Raw genomic sequence first — 17559 nt, forward strand, 5'->3', positions numbered from 1 at the left:
CTGCTGGTGTCATGTACCCAAGCCATTGGGCCATCCTTGGCTTTTTTCCCAGGCCCATGATCCAGGAGCTCGATGACAAGCTAGGTGCTAGGCACTGAACTGCACTCTGACAAGGGATGCTGGCTTCCCAAGTAATCTCCAAACACACCACAATAGGCCACTGAAATTCCGTTTGCATTGATCTATAGAATCTGTACAAATTCATAGGATACCATGTAACTATTTAAATAGAAACTCACCACCTTTATTATTTTATTTTGAAATATAGAGAGACATGTGCTTCCCCAAAGCGTGGTTAACAGCTGGGACTCTGTCAGGCAGAAGCCAGGAGCCAGGAACTCAGTCCATGGATCCCATGTTGGTGGCAGGGATCCAAGTATGTGATACCTCCCCTGCTGGACACCACAGTCTGCATCCATAGCAAACTAAAACTGGCAGCCAAGCAAGCACTTGAATATAGGCAGGCATACCAGTGTGGGGTGCAGGTGTCCCAATCTGCGTCTGTCTACACTGCTATGCCAAACATGGAGTCCAGTGTGTGTTGTTGGAATCCATGGAAACCGTGTGTAATGTACAAATCAAGGTCAACACATCTGACTCCCCAACAACATTTCTTTATGGTGAAAATATTCCAAATCCTTCCTTCTACCTTTCTGTGAAATATCAGCACTTTCTCCTTAGTTTAGGCTCTGTCCTATGCGTACCTCTCTTTGGACACCTGCTGTTGTACAGCCTTTCATTCCATGTTGGGAGACCCCCTCTTTTAGTTCTGCATTTCTGTCGTAAGGATGTGTTTGACCCACTGTTTCAAGGAAGTTCTGCTGGCCAGAGTGTCCAAGATTTCTTTCAGGGTTAACTTCTGGATGGCTTTTTCATTCCCCAAAGTCAGCTTTGCTGATTAGAGAATTCTTGGTTTAGGGCAGCCTGTTGGCACAGCAGGTGAAACTACTGCCTGGGATGCCAGCGTCCCATATGGGAGTTTTGGTTTGAGGCCCAGCTCCTCTGCTTCTAATATAGCCCCCAGCCTATGGCAGCTGGCACAGCGGCAGAATGTGGCGCCTAAGAACCTGGGGCCCTCCCATCTACCTGGGTGACTAGAGGAGTTCCTGCCTCATGGCTTTGGCCTCTGCCAGGCCCCATTGTGGTGGGCAACTGGAGGAGTGTCTCTGTTTCCCACTCCTGCTCCTGCCTTGAGATATGAAAAAAAAGACAACGATTTATAAACTGCTTGGAAATGGTATTTTGAGTACACGTGCAGGAAGCGATACATTTTTGGCACTAGAACAAGCATTTTTTCTAAATGCTGCTTTCTTCCATTGTACTCGAGAGGCAGGAGACAGGGACAGACACATCTTCCATCTACCAGTTCACTCCTTCAGAGCCCACAGACCATGGCTGGCCTGGCTGAAGAGCAGCTCATAGCTGCATTCCCACCTCTCACATTAGTGGTATGGAAAGACGTATTGAACCCTGCACCCCAGGTGTGCATTACTATGGATCTAGATTTGCAGTGAAGCCTGGACTTGAATCATTTATGTCCATGTGGGACTGACATTGCTAGAGCAGCCTAAACTAATGTTCCAAGTGCCTGCCCCTCAATTCAGCTTATCATTGCCTGTCTGACGTGAATTTTCAGTAATATTTTTGTACACTGTATGAATAAGTCCTTTTGTTACATGAGTGATCTGCATGTATTTTGGCCATTTTGTTGCCTGTCTTTGCTAACTTGATCCTTACTGGTTTTTTGCAGAACAGACATAGCTAATTTCCTAGTTCAAATGATTCCTTTAAAAATTGTTGGATATTGCTTTAATTGTCATGTTTAGGATGTCTTTTCCAAGTCTTAATTCTGAAACTCTTTCCTGTGATTTATTTAAAAATCTGTACTTTTATATTCTAATTTAAGTCTTTGTCATATTTCAATGCAACAGCTTTACCAGAATCTAAAAGGAGCTCATGAACTCAATGGCAAGAAAGCAAACAATCCAGATAAGAAATGGGCAAATTACTTGAACAGGCATTTGTCATAAGAGGAAATAAAATGTCCAAGAGACACATGAAAAAATGCTCAGGACCACTAGCTGTCAGGGAATTGCAAATCAAATTCACAGTATAGTTTCACCTCACCCCCTTAGAATGTCTTTCATACAGAAGTCAACAAACCACAAACATTTGCCGAGGATTTGGGAAAAGGCAACTGATCCACACTTGTTGAGAATGTAAACTGGTACAGCTACTGGGGAAACAATATACTGTCTGAGATACCTCAGAATTCTGAATGGAGACCCAAACATCCCACTCCTGGGAATTTACACAAAGGAAATGAAATCAGCATATGAAAGTGTTAGCTATACCTTCATGCTTACTGCAGCTGAATTCACAATAGCTAAGATAGGGAAACAAACCAAATGTCCATCACCTGAAGACTGAATATGGTCATTATAATATATGTACACTATTGCATAGTACACAGTATACAATGGAATCCTGTCATTTGAAACAAAATGGATGTAACTGGAATCCATTATACTTAGTGAAATAAGCTAGGCCCAAAATCAAATGCCATACAAGTGACTACACTTGTTGACAGTAATTACGGATGACATCAGTAGTAACATATTTTTCTCTAGCAGAGCACTACATTTACAAATACCAGAAAGTGTATTTTGAAATACTTGTTTGCTTTCTGATCTGGCTCACCATTCAGTCAGTTTTTTAAATAGGCAGCTATTTTACTTATGGCCAGCTCCCAGTCATATTCCTGCCAAGGAAAAGGCAAGACGGCGGCTTGGCTCACTAGGCTAATCCTCCGCCTTGTGGCACCGGCCACACCGGATTCTAGTCCTGGTCGGGGTGCTAGATTCTGTCCCGGTTGCCCCTTTTCCAGGCCAGCTCTCTGCTGTGGCCAGGGAGTGTAATGGAGGATGGCCCAAGTACTTGGGCCCTGCACCCCATGGGAGACCAGGAGAAGCACCTGGCTCCTGCCATCGGATCAGCGCAGTGCGCTGGCCGCGGCAGCCATTGGAGTGTGAACCAATGGCAAAAGGAAGACCTTTCTCTCTGTCTCTCTCTCTCACTGTCCACTCTGCCTGTCCAAAAAAAAAAAAAAAAAGAGAGAGAGAGAGAGAGAAGGGGAGGGAATGCTGCTCTTGTGCATGGGCCTCAAAGGTGATAAATTCACAATGGGACACGTCCACAGCAAACATGCAACTGTGTTTTTAAAACTTGATTGCAGTGCCAGCACTGCGGCATTGTAGGCTATGACTCTGCCTGAAGGGCCAGCATGTCATGTGGGCATGGTTTGAGTCCCAGCTGCTCCTCTAAAAATCCAGCTCTCTGCTTATGGCCTGGAAAGCAGTAGAAGATGGCCCAAGTGCTTGGGTCCCTGCACCGTTGTGGGAGACCCTGAGGAAGCTTCTGGTTCTTGGTTTTACACAGGGTTAGCTCCAGCCATAGTGGCCATTTGGGGAGTGAACCACTTGTTGGAAGACCTTCACCCTTCTCTCTCACTCTCTGTAACTGTATCTCTCCAATAAATGAATACAATCTTTTTTAAAGGCTTTATTGAAATAGATAAAACATGTACAGATAATGGATACGGGGCATTTTGCTTATAATGAAAACCAAAGAAAACCAAAGAGAACAGCAACATCACTCTGTCTATCCAGGTAGTTACTCAAATCAAGTTAGACAGGTCTCACATACATTCTAATGAGAGAGAAATTTTTTAAGATTAATTTATTTGAAAGTTGTTTTCCATAAGGCAGAGGGAGACAGACAGAGAGAGAGACAGAGAGGGAGGAAAAGAGAGAATCCTCCAATCGATAGTTTACTGCCCACATGGCTAAACAGATGGAAGACCTCTCTCTCTGGCTATTGCTTTTCCTCTCACTCTCTCGACCTCTGCCTCTCTGTAACTCTGCCTTTCTATATATAAATACAATCTTTGAAAAACATTTCTATAGAGCGGAGACTGTGTCCAAAACCAATGTGCAAAAAGAACTAGAAAGAAGGGCATGACATTACCCTGGGAGTACTCCGGATGGAGCCCACTGAAAACAGAAACCTAGCAAAAGTGACTTGGTGTTGTATCCTAGACAGAGGCATCACAGAAAGAAGAAATGATAGGATAGTAGAACACAGAAAGGAAACCTAGGAAAAGTTGAAGTTGTTTCAAAGAAATAACGAAAACTACAATTGTGGATGGAGTCCACTGCAAAGGGAGAAACCTACAAGTGACTTGGTGCTTCACAGGAGAAATGAGGACCTGCAATGGCTGCTGGTGGGTGGCAGCCTACTCTGCACACTGTGTGGATTTGAGGCACCTGCTGGTTGAAGCAGCCAGGCAGGGTATCTCTCCCCACCCTGCAACGTGTGACTCCCGCCCCTGCCCCAACATCTAGTTCTGATGCCAAGTATGGTGAACCTAAGGCCAAGTCATCCAAGACGCGGTAGGAGACAAAGTCAGCGTAACGAACAGAACGGCGGGAGATGTGAGCCACAGGAGAGTCCCTTTCAGTCCTCCTCCAAGTCCTGCTCGAGCAGAAAATTGGCAGCCCACTCCTCATTCTTCTCACAAGCAAAATATGCTTCAACCACAAGTCCCTGAGGAAAGCCCAAAGCCTTCAACCTCTCTATAGCTGCCAATTCCTGGGGTGTTACTTCCACATAACTGCCATCTCCTGTTGATGCTTCTTCGGTTCCCGCGCTGTCCACTCCTCCTCTCCTTTCACCGCCAGCTTCTTCACGACCAGCTCCGCTGCTCCGGGCTTGAGGGGGCTCGACCTCGGCCGCACTTGCCCTGTCTCCGGGGAGTCCCATTAAAAGATACTCCACGGCTCTGTGAGGGTTGTTGAAGCTGGCTCTCAGGGCTGCAAGGACCTGCTCCCGTTCGTAGCCCATGGACACGATCTCGGCGATCATTTGCTCGGAAGCCGGACGTGTCAGCAGCGCCCTTGCTGCCTGCTCAGACGGCTGGGCCCGAGAGGAGGGTCCCGCGATGGCATCATCTGGTGTGGGGCTTGGAGACCCTGGCGGGCCTGCCTGCTGCCCTGCAGCTTGAGGTGACGCAGGTGCGCCAGCAGGTGCAGGCTGAGCTGAGGCTGTACTGGATGCTGACGCAGAGGCAGGTGCAGGTGTGGCATGCGTGGAGGTTGCAGGCGCGGACGTGGCATGCGTGGAGGTGGCAGGCGCGGCGGGCAAGGCAGGGCCGCGGGCTGGGGCCCCAGCACCAGCCGATGCCGCGGTGGCAGGATGGGACTGCCCAGCTGTGGCCGTGGCCGTGGCCGTGGCCGTGGCCGGTGCTGCTGTGGTCGCCGCCTCGGGTCTGGCCACCAGGACCGTCACAGCGTGGTGCTCGTGGATCTGACAGTCTCTGAGCACAGCGTCGTCCGGGAGGACGCGGCCCGCATAAAGGAGCTGCTGCCCCGCTACCGGAAAGGCATCTCTGCCCTGCTCGGCTTCAATTTTCTCCTTGAGGGCCCTCACCGTCTGGCCGGGGTCAATGTCGATGTGGAAGGTGAGCTGCGGCCCGGCCTCGAGGGTGAGCCGCATGGCGCCGCCGCGCAGGGCCGCGGCCTGGTCGGCTGGCCGGGCTGGGGCGCGTGCTGGCCGCCGGGCAGGCGGGCGCGAGGCCTGGCGGGGCGGGCACCGCCGCGCTCCTCACACTGCCTCTGCCTCTGGCTCTCGGGACCCTGCGGGGGCGGGTCCCAGTCGCCCTGCCCAGCGCGCTCTGCCCTGCCCGCGGGGCCTCCTTCCGTGAGCCCCGGCCTCCACAGTGCGGGCCCCTGGCTCAAGATGGCCGCCGTGCCGCCGCCAGCCCCTCCCCCACCCAGGAGTAGCCGTTGCTCCCCGCGTGACGGTGGCCGGGAGGGGCCCTCCCACGCCCGGACGCTCCTTCGCCACCCACCCGGTCGCGGTGCTCGGCCTCGCTCGTCCATGCACTCCGAGCTCCCGGGGCCTCTGTCTCAGCTTCTGGTGCTTCGCAGCCTCTTTTAGATCCCTTTGGGGGACTGCTAACCTTTCTAGAACTTTCTCCGTTTGCTAACTCTGTAATAAGCTCTGGAACATTGTATCCCTTTGTGCACATCCAAGTTCTGTTCCTGCACATTGCTCTTTCTCCTTAAATATCTGCGCAGTCTCTCTTGCCACCCAAGTGTAAGGTATGCTATGAAATCCCCCATGTTTCACCTCACACTGTGGAAAAAACACCCATGGGCTCATTTATGCCTCAGACACCATGCTCTTAACAATGCTCTGAGAAGGATGAAATCTATCTGATATAGTTCCATTTGTTGACTTGTAAAAATATTTTCTCATTTTGCAGGCAGAGTGACAGTGAGAAGGACAAATATATAGAGAGGTTTCCGTGGCATGGCTCAGAGCCTACGTGTACAGAATAACTGTGGCTATGCAAGGCTGAAGTTGGAGCCAGGAACTCAACCCAGGTCTGCTTGCTGGTGGCAGGTGTGCAAGCCCTTGGGCCATCCTGGGCTTGTTTCCAGGCCCGTGAACCGGGAACTGGATGACAAGCAGGGGAGCTGGGCCTCACTGCACTCTAACATGGGATGCTGGCTTCCTTAGTGGTTTGCAAACCCACTACAATAGTCCCTTGATATTCTGTTTGCATTGACCTATAGAAACTGTACATATTCATGAGATACCATGTAACTTTTTATTTATTTATTTGAAAGTCAGAGCTACATAGAGAACGAGAGGCAGAGGCAGAGTAAGGAGAGAGAGAGAGAGAGAGAGAGAGAGAGAGAGAGAGAGATCCTCTGTCCTCTGCTCCACTCTCCAATTGGCGGCAATGGCCAGAACTGTGCTGATCAGAAGCCATGAGTCAGGAGCTTCTTCCAGGTCTCACAGGCAGATGCAGGTGCCCAAGGACATGGGCCATGTTCCACTGCTTTCCCAGGGCATAGCAGAGAGCAGGATCGGAAGTGGAGCAGCTGGGACCCTAATCATTGCCAATATGGGATGCTGGCACCACAGGTGGCAGGTAAACCTGCTACGCCACAGGACTGGCCTTCATATAAATTTTTAAATATAAACTAACCACCTTTATTATTTTTTATTTTAATATGTGCAGAGACAGCAAGAAGAGACAGACAGAGTTTTCTCTTCTTACATATGCATCCCCAAACCCTGGTTAACAGGTAGGGCTGTGTCACAGAAGTCAGGAACCAGGAACTCAGTCCATGGATCCCATGTTGGTGTACTTGAGGCAGGAGACAGGGACAGACACATCTTCCATCTACCAGTTCACTCCTTCAGAGCCCACAGACCATGGCTGGCCTGGCTAAAGAGCATCACATAGCTGCATTCCCACCTCACAAGTTTGTGGTAGGGACAGACATATTGAACCATCACCTGTGCATCCCAGGTGTGCATTACTATGGATCTAGATTTGCAGTGAAGCCTGGACTTGAATCATTTATGTCCATGTGGGACTGACATCGCTAGAGCAGCCTAAACTAATGCTCCAAGTGCCTGCCCCTGAATTCTTCTATTTGTTGCCTTGTGACGTGGGGTTTCCAAAATATTCTCATACATTCTATGACTGAGTCCTTTTGTTACATGAGTGGTTTGCACATAAATTGGCCAGTCTATTGCCAGTCCTTGCTTATTTGATCCGTGATGGGTTTTTGCAGAACAGGCACAGCAAATTTCCTAGTTCAAATGATTCCTTTGAAATTTGTTGGATGTTGCTTGAAGTTTAACATCTAAGAAGTCTTTCTCAAGTCTTAACTCTGAAACTCCTTCCTGTGATTTATTTAGAAAATCTGTAGTTTTGTCTTCTAATTTCAATCTTTGGCATGTGTCACTCCCCCTCTTCATGGAGGAATGACACAGGACCCTGCGCTGTTCTTTTGTCTGCTCGGCCCTCCCCGGGTTTGCTGCTGGTTCTTCCCGGGTTGGCTACCGTCCCTTCCACCTCCGTGGAAGGGCGGTTCCCCCTGGCCACTTTCCCCACTTCCGCAGGGGAGCGGCACACTGCTGGCCGGCTCTTTCGGGGGCTGCACAGGTGTTCCCTCAGATGTTCCTTGTGCATGTTGTCTCTCTCCTCCTTTATAGTCCTCTTCCACCAATCCCAACTTGGCTACCCACACGCCGAGTACGCTGCTCTCCTCCAATCAGGAGCAAGTCCTACAGTTTATTGGCTGAACTGGAGGCAGCTGTGTAGAAGCTGTTTTCTCCTCTCCCAGCGCCATATTGTGGGAGAGCAGATGCATAGAATAAGTCTTAATTCCAGTAACTTAGTCTAGTCCGGGTTGCTCCCCACAGATCCCCCTTTCTTTTTATTTTTTGGCGTTGATACGCGCCTGTCTTCAGTGCCCCGAGGCACACACTCTGCTCTGCTTGCTGGAGTTGCCCACAGGTGCTTACAAGCCCTACCAATCAGGCAAACCGAATCCGGGTCCTCTCTTTGCCATGTTGTGAGGAGGTTTTTAGGTGCTGATGCGTGCCTGAGTTCGGTGCCCTGCAGCACATGCTCTGCTCTGCTAGAACTGCCTGCAGGTGCTTACAAGCCCTATCAATCAGGCAAACCGAATCCAAGCCTTCTCATTGCCGTATTGTGGGGAGACTTATTGGTGTTGATTCGTGCCTATCTTCGGTAACCTGCAGCTCATACTCTGGTCGAGCTGCCTGCTGGTGCTTATCGCCTTACTAATCAGGCAGACTGAATCCAAGCCTTCTCATTGTGGTATTGTGGGGAGACTTATTGATTTTAATTCGTGCCTGTCTTCGGTGACCTGCGGCGCATAAGCTGCTAGCTGCCTGCAGGTGCTCACCACCTCCCTAATCAGGCAGACCGAATCCAAGCTCTCTCATTGCCATGTTGAGGGGAGGCCTTATTTTTCTCTATTTCTCTATCTCCAGGCATTCCTATCTCTCCCATTTTACTTCTATCTGCCAGCATTCCTATTTCTCTCATTTTACTTCTAAACTTCGTTTCTCTTATCCCCACGGCTTCTCGGCACCTGCCCCGAGGCTGCATCTCGGTGCCTCGCCCCGCGGCAGGTTCCCAGCTCTGCGCCGCTTCAGCCCACGCTTCTCTCATCTGCCCAGCCTCCCGGCGCCCGCCCTGCGGCGGGCTCCCGGCTCTGCGCGGCTCGGCTTTGCACGCTCTGTGGTCTCCACGCCCTTCGCGCCCACACCACGGCCTTCATGCCAGCCCCGCATTCCCTATCTACTTGTGCCCCGCACGCTCTCTCTGCGCGCGGCAGCCTCCACGAGTCACACAGCCCCAGCTCACGTTTCCGCCACTGGTATTCAATCTAAGTTCCCCGGGCTAACCTGGCGAATTCAACCTAGCTCACGCGTCTGCGCCTTTCGGTCTAGCTTCCCGTCCTTTGCTCCCCGGGCTAATCTGACGGATTCCAACCTGGCTGCCAACGTCTCTGCCTCTGGTTCCAGATTTTCGCCTTTTGCTCCCCGGGCTGACTTAAAGAATTCCAAGCTGGCTTACGTTTCTGCCTCGGCCTGCCCCCGCAGCTTCAATTTCCCTAACATTTTTCTCTACCCGGTATGTTTCCCTAAGTTTTCTTCCAACAATATTCCTCCCTCATTTCTCCTGGCTTCTCCCCACAGTCCGTATCCGAGTCTGTTTGTTCTAGCTTTCACTTTCGCTTTCGACCTTAGAGATTTCTCCCAGCTTCCCCCCGTAGTCCGCATCTGAGTCTATGCCTAGGCCTTTGATAGCTTCTTCCGGCACCTTTTCCGTCCAGCTTTTCCCTAGGCTCTTTGCTAGTCTCTCTCTCCGGTATTTTCCCACTTCTTCCCGTTTCTTCCCTCCTAAGTTTCCTATCCGAGTCACGGCACCATTATGTCACTCCCCCTCTTCATGGAGGAATGACAGGACCCTGCGTTGTTCTTTTGTCTGCTCGGCCCTCCCCGGGTTTGCTGCTGGTTCTTCCCGGGTTGGCTACCGTCCCTTCCACCTCCGTGGAAGGGCGGTTCCCCCTGGCCACTTTCCCCACTTCCTCAGGGGAGCGGCACACCGCTGGCCGGCTCTCTCGGGGGCTGCACAGGTGTTCCCTCAGATGTTCCTGGTGCATGTTGTCTCTCTCCTCCTTTATAGTCCTCTTCCACCAATCCCAACTTGGCTACCCACACGCCGAGTACGCTGCTCTCCTCCAATCAGGAGCAGGTCCTACAGTTTATTGGTTGAACTGGAGGCAGCTGTGTAGAAGCTGTTTCTCCCTTCTCAGCGCCATATTGTGGGAGAGCAGATGCATAGAATAAGTCTTAATTCCAGTAACTTAGTCTAGTCCGGGTTGCTCCCCACAGGCATGTTTCAATGAAGCAACTTTACCAGAATCCAAAAATTTCAAGAAATTCAACAACATGAAAACACACAATCCAGTTAAGAAATGGGCACATTACTTGAACAAGCATTTGCCAAAGAGGACATTCAAATGACCAATGGGAACATGAAAAAATGTTGAGTATCACAAGCTGTCAGGCACATGCACATCAAATCCACAGTGAAGTTTCACCTCACCCGCATTAGAATGTCTTTCATAAGGAAGTCAACAAACCACAATCGTTGGCTAGGATGTGGGAAAAGGTTCCCAACCCACGGTTGGTGGGAGTGTAAATTGGTACAGCTGCTGTGGAAGACAGCATGGAGATACTTCAGAATTCTAAATGTAGACCTACCAGATGACCCAAACATCCCACTCCTGGGAATTTACCCAAGGGATATGGAATCAGCATATCCAAGTGTTAGCTGTACCCACATGTTTACTGCAGCTCAATTCACACTAGCTAAGAGAGGGAATCAACCCAGATGTCTGTCCATTAACTGAAGTCTGGATAAAGACATTATGGTATATGTACACTATTGAATAGTACACAGCAGTATAAAATGAAATCCTGTCATTTGACACCAAATGGATGCAACTTGAATCTGTTCTACCTAGTGAAGTAAGCTAGTCCCCAAAACAAGTGCCATACCACAGCCTACTCTTGTTGACAGTAATATTTACAGGTGGTCTCAGTAGTAACAGATTCTTCTCTAAGAAAGCGCTGCATTTACAAATACCAGAAAGGAGATTTGAAATACTCGTCTGAATTCTGAGCTGGCTCACCACTCAGTGGGTTCTAACTGGGCAGGTCTCTCACTTACGACCAATTTCTGCCCAAGAAAGGCAATAGAGAGGGGAAGGGGATGCTGCTCTTGTGCACGGGCCTCAACAGTCATCAATTCTCAGCGGGACACGTCCACAGCAAACATGCAAGTGTGGCTTTAAAACTTTAGTGTGGGGCCCGTCCTGAAGGCACTGCAGGCTGTGCCTCCACCTGCTGTGCCAGAATGCCATGAGGGCCCTGTTTCATGTCCCAGCTGCTCCTCTTCCAACAGGCCCTCTGCTGATGGCCTGGGAAAGCAGTGAAGATGGCCCAATGTTTGGGCCCCTGCACCCGTGTGGGAGACCCAGAGGAAGCTTCTGGTTCTTGGTTTCACATAGGGTCAGCTCCTGACATTGTGGCCATTGAAGAGTGAACCACTGGGTGGAAGACCTACTCCTGTCTCTCCCACTCTCCCTGTTTTTTTAAAAGAAGATTTATTTGTTTATTTGAAAGAGTTATACCGAAAAAGGGGGGAGGGAGGGAGGGAGAGAGAGAGAGAGAGAGAGAGAGAGGTCTTCCATGCTCTGGTTCACTCCCCAATTGGCTGCAACGGCTGGAACTGCATTGATCCGAAGCCAGGAGTCAGAAACTTCTTCTGGGTCTCCAACATGGGTTCAAGAGCTGAAGGATTTGGGCCTTCTTCTATTGCTTTCCCAGGCCATAGCAGAGAGCTGGATTGGAAGTGGAGCAGCCGGGACTGGAACTGGCACCCATATGGGATGCTGGCATTTCAGGCCAGGGCATTAACCCACCGCACCACAGCACCGCCCCTCTCCCACTCTCTATCTGTAATTCTAACTCTCAAGTAAATGAATAAAATATTTTCAAAGCTTTATTGCAATAAAAGTATAATGTACACAGATATTTGACACGTGTCATTTTTCTTCTGACAAAAAAGAAAATCAAAGAGAACAGCAACATCACTCTGCCTTTCCAGCTATAGTTACTCCAATCACATTAGACATGGATCGCATACATTCCAATGACAGAGGTATTTTTTAAGATTATTTATTTGAAAACTACAGTTATAGAGAGGCAGAGGGAGAGAGAGGTCATCGAGCCAAAATTTTACTCCCCATATGGCTGAACAGATGGAAGAAATCTATTTCTCTCTCTCTCAGCCTCTGCTTCTCTGTAAGTCTGACATTCAAATATATAAATAAATTTTTTACAAACATTTCTATGGAGGAGACACTGTTTCCAAAACCAATGTGAATTAAAGAAATAGAAAGAAGGGCATTACATTACTCTGGGCGTACTCTGGATGGAGTGCACTGAAAACAGATTCCCAGCAAAATGACTTAGTTTTGTATCCAAGACAGAAAGAAGTAATGATAGGATAGTAGAACACAGAAAGGAAACCTAGGAAAAGTTGAAGTTGTTTCAAAGAAATAATGAAAACTACAATTGCGGATGGAGTCCACTCCAAAGGGAGAAACCTACAAGTGACTTGGTGCTTCACAGGAGAAATGAGGACCTGCAATGGCTGCTGGTGGGTGGCAGCCTACTCTGCACACTGTGTGGATTTGAGGCACCTGCTGGTTGAAGCAGCCAGGCAGGGTATCTCTCCCCACCCTGCAACGTGTGACTCCCGCCCCTGCCCCAACATCTAGCTCTGATGCCAAGTATGGTGAACCTAAGGCCAAGTCATCCAAGACGCTGTAGGTGACAAAGTCAGCGTAACGAATGGCATGAAATGTGAGCCACAGGAGAGTCCCTTTCAGTCCTCCTCCATAGCCAGGTCGGATAACAAACTGGCAGCTAAGATCTCATTCTTCTCACAAGCAAAATATGCTTGTATCACAAGGCCTTCAGGAAAGCCCAAAGCCTTTAACCTCTCTATAGCTGCCTGTTCCTGAGGTGTTACTTCAATGTAGCTGTCATCTTCTCTTACTGTTTCTGCAGTTTCTGCATTGTCAACTCCTTCACCTCCTCCTCCTCCTTCACTGCCATCTTCCTCCTCCTCGGTAGTTAGCATATGAACCAAGTACTCCTGGTACTGTCTAAGTTGATCTTCCAATTGAGGATCCTGTGGACATAAGCGTTGCAGCACTCCTGGAAGCAAAGATGGGAAGTGCTGAATGATTCGTCTCAACTCTTCAAACTCTGGTAAATTCCGTAAAACATCCAGGGGGTGTCCTCCAGAACCCGATGTCGCAGCCCCTTCATCTGCCTCCACCGCTGAAGACCGACCGGCTCCGCTGCTCCGGGCTTGAGGGGGCTCGACCTCGGCCGCACTTGCCCTGTCTCCGGGGAGTCCCATTAAAAGATACTCCACGGCTCTGTGAGGGTTGTTGAAGCTGGCTCTCAGGGCTGCAAGGACCTGCTCCCGTTCGTAGCCCATGGACACGATCTCGGCGACCATTTGCTCGGAAGCCGGACGTGTCAGCAGCGCCCTTGCTGCCTGCTCAGACGGCTGGGCCCGAGAGGAGGGTCCCGCGATGGCATCATCTGGTGTGGGGCTTGGAGACCCTGGCGGGCCTGCCTGCTGCCCTGCAGCTTGAGGTGCGCCAGCAGGTGCAGGCTGAGCCGACGCTGTACTGGATGCTGACACGGAGGCAGGTGCAGGTGTAGCACGCGTGGAGGTGGCAGGCGCGGCGGGCAAGGCAGGGCCGCGGGCTGGGGCCCCAGCACCAGCCGATGCCGCGGTGGCAGGATGGGACTGCCCAGCTGTGGCCGTGGCCGTGGCCGTGGCCGGTGCTGCTGTGGTCGCCGCCTCGGGTCTGGCCACCAGGACCGTCACTGCGTGGTGCTCGTGGATCTGACAGTCTCTGAGCACAGCGTCGTCCGGGAGGACGCGGCCCGCATAAAGGAGCTGCTGCCCCGCTACCGGAAAGGCATCTCTGCCCTGCTCGGCTTCAATTTTCTCCTTGAGGGCCCTCACCGTCTGGCCGGGGTCAATGTCGATGTGGAAGGTGAGCTGCGGCCAGGCCTTGAGGGTGAGCCGCATGGCGCCGCCGCGCAGGGCCGCGGCCTGGTCGGCTGGCCGGGCTGGGGCGCGTGCTGGCCGCCGGGCAGGCGGGCGCGAGGCCTGGCGGGGCGGGCACCGCCGCGCTCCTCACACTGCCTCTGCCTCTGGCTCTCGGGACCCTGCGGGGGCGGGTCCCAGTCGCCCTGCCCAGCGCGCTCTGCCCTGCCCGCGGGGCCTCCTTCCGTGAGCCCCGGCCTCCACAGTGCGGGCCCCTGGCTCAAGATGGCCGCCGTGCCGCCGCCAGCCCCTCCCCCACCCAGGAGTAGCCGTTGCTCCCCGCGTGACGGTGGCCGGGAGGGGCCCTCCCACGCCCGGACGCTCCTTCGCCACCCACCCGGTCGCGGTGCTCGGCCTCGCTCGTCCATGCACTCCGAGCTCCCGGGGCCTCTGTCTCGGCTTCTGGTGCTTCACAGCCTCTTTTAGATCCCTTTGGGAGACTGCTAACCTTTCTAGAACTTTCTCCGTTTGCTACTCTGTAATAAGCTCTGGAACATTGTATCCCTTTGTGTTTATTCATTTTCTGTTTCCTACACTTGTGCTGTTTGATACCAGTCATGAAGGGAGGATGGTTGCCAGAGCGAGTCTCGTGGGTTCTTTTCCCCAGCTTAGTACAGAAATGAAAAGCCAGAAAACTATTTGCAAAGAGGCAGAAATTTCATTGCATTGACAAGCAATAGAGAAAGTGTCTGGTGCTTCAGAAGACAGGTGGAACGCCCCAGCAGCACACTGGCTTTGAGGAAGCGTCCTCGGATTTTAAGGCAGTACTAATTGTTAATTGAGTTATGCTATTGGGGGTGCCCATTGGACAGCGGTTTCACGTACGTATGCTGTTTTGCTTGGGGCTCAAGGAGCCTGCAGGGGTCTCCTGGAGACCGCCTGTCTCCATAGGGGATCAGCCCCCTCCACTGCTAGCTCTGGGTGGAAGATCGCAGCTATACTGGAGGCATGGTTTAAACTGCAAGGTCACACAAAATAGCCAGGGTCTCTTGGAGCTGATCCAGCTCTCCCCAGGTTCTCATCCCCTTCCCCTGCCAGCTCTGACTAAAGACTGCACCCACCCTGAAGGTGTGATTTAAATCTGCAAGGTCACACCTGCAGCACAGGAAGCTGTGAGTAGAGGAAATGCCAGTGTCCTGGAGAGGCAGCCTGCTTGTGCAGGACGTTCTCCCCGTGTCTGAAGGGGCCGCCAGACTCCCTGTTTAACTCTCTGTGCAATCTCCCCTATCTCCCAAGTGCAAGATAGGGTATGAAATAAATCCTCAGTGTTTCTGCTCACACTGTGGAAACCACACCAATTGGTTAATTTTTGCTTCAGCCACCTTTCAGATACTGACAATGTTCTGAGCAAAAGTGAAATCTATTTGATACAGACCCTTTTGTTGATCTGTAAAAAATATTTGATCATTAGCAGGCAGAGTGATACAGAGAGGAACACACACACACACACACACAGACATATGTATATATCTTCCAGGCTGTGGCTCAATGCCCATGTGGACAGAATAGGTTGGAGCCAGGAACTCAACCCTGGTCTGCCTGCTGGTGTCAGGTACACAAGCCATTGGGCCATCCTTGGCTTTTTTCCAGACCCATCATCTGGAAGCTCGATGACAAGCTAGGTGCTGGGCATTGAACTAACACTCTGACAAGGGATGCTGGCTTCCCATGTTGTCTCCAAACCCACAACAACTGTACCTTGAAATTCTTTTTGCATTGACGTATAGAAACTTTACATATGCATGTGATACCATGTACCTTTTTAAATAGAAACTCACCACCTTTGCAATTTTTTATTTTGAAATGTGGAGAGTCAGCAAGAAAAGACAGACAGAGGTTTCTCCTCCTTCATATGCTTCCCCAAAGCCTGGTTAAGAGCTGGGGCTCTGTCAGGCAGAAGCCAGGAGCCAGGAACTCAGTCCATGGATCCCATGTTGGTGGCAGGGATCCAAGTATGTGATGCCTCCCCTGCTGGACACCACAGTCTGCATCCATAGCAAACTAAAACTGGCAGCCAAGCAAGCACTTGAATATAGGCAGGCATACCAGTGTGGGGTGCAGGTGTCCCAATCTGCGTCTGTCTACACTGCTATGCCAAACTTGGAGTCCAGTGTGTGTTGTTGGAATCCATGGAAACCGTGTGTAATGTACAAATCAAGGTCAACACATCTGACTCCCCAACAACATTTCTTTATGGTGAAAATATTCCAAATCCTTCCTTCTACCTTTCTGTGAAATATCAGCACTTTCTCCTTAGTTTAGGCTCTGTCCTATGCGTACCTCTCTTTGGACACCTGCTGTTGTACAGCCTTTCATTCCATGTTGGGAGACCCCCTCTTTTAGTTCTGCATTTCTGTCGTAAGGATGTGTTTGACCCACTGTTTCAAGGAAGTTCTGCTGGCCAGAGTGTCCAAGATTTCTTTCAGGGTTAACTTCTGGATGGCTTTTTCATTCCCCAAAGTCAGCTTTGCTGATTAGAGAATTCTTGGTTTAGGGCAGCCTGTTGGCACAGCAGGTGAAACTACTGCCTGGGATGCCAGCGTCCCATATGGGAGTTTTGGTTTGAGGCCCAGCTCCTCTGCTTCTAATATAGCCCCCAGCCTATGGCAGCTGGCACAGCGGCAGAATGTGGCGCCTAAGAACCTGGGGCCCTCCCATCTACCTGGGTGACTAGAGGAGTTCCTGCCTCATGGCTTTGGCCTCTGCCAGGCCCCATTGTGGTGGGCAACTGGAGGAGTGTCTCTGTTTCCCACTCCTGCTCCTGCCTTGAGATATGAAAAAAAAGACAACGATTTATAAACTGCTTGGAAATGGTATTTTGAGTACACGTGCAGGAAGCGATACATTTTTGGCACTAGAACACACATTTTTTCTAAATGCTGCTTTCTTCCATTGTACTTGAGAGGCAGGAGACAGGGACAGACACATCTTCCATCTACCAGTTCACTCCTTCAGAGCCCACAGACCATGGCTGGCCTGGCTGAAGAGCAGCTCATAGCTGCATTCCCACCTCTCACATTAGTGGTATGGAAAGACGTATTGAACCCTGCACCCCAGGTGTGCATTACTATGGATCTAGATTTGCAGTGAAGCCTGGACTTGAATCATTTATGTCCATGTGGGACTGACATTGCTAGAGCAGCCTAAACTAATGTTCCAAGTGCCTGCCCCTCAATTCAGCTTATCATTGCCTGTCTGACGTGAATTTTCAGTAATATTTTTGTACACTGTATGAATAAGTCCTTTTGTTACATGAGTGATCTGCATGTATTTTGGCCATTTTGTTGCCTGTCTTTGCTAACTTGATCCTTACTGGTTTTTTGCAGAACAGACATAGCTAATTTCCTAGTTCAAATGATTCCTTTAAAAATTGTTGGATATTGCTTTAATTGTCATGTTTAGGATGTCTTTTCCAAGTCTTAATTCTGAAACTCTTTCCTGTGATTTATTTAAAA

At 50.4% G+C, this 17559-nt stretch overlaps 2 pseudogenes; both read right to left on the reverse strand.

Moving 5' to 3' along the window:
• Window positions 1–3564: 3564 nt before the first annotated feature.
• On the reverse strand, window positions 3565–5790 carry LOC149119595 (lysine-specific demethylase RAD23B pseudogene; annotated as a pseudogene).
• A 5869-nt stretch (window positions 5791–11659) lies between these two features.
• On the reverse strand, window positions 11660–14323 carry LOC149119596 (lysine-specific demethylase RAD23B pseudogene; annotated as a pseudogene).
• Window positions 14324–17559: the final 3236 nt, after the last annotated feature.

This window comes from Oryctolagus cuniculus, chromosome X, assembly GCF_051225735.1.
Source record: "Oryctolagus cuniculus isolate XC-2025 breed Fujian yellow rabbit chromosome X, ASM5122573v1, whole genome shotgun sequence".
NCBI classification, from domain to species: Eukaryota; Metazoa; Chordata; class Mammalia; order Lagomorpha; family Leporidae; genus Oryctolagus; species Oryctolagus cuniculus.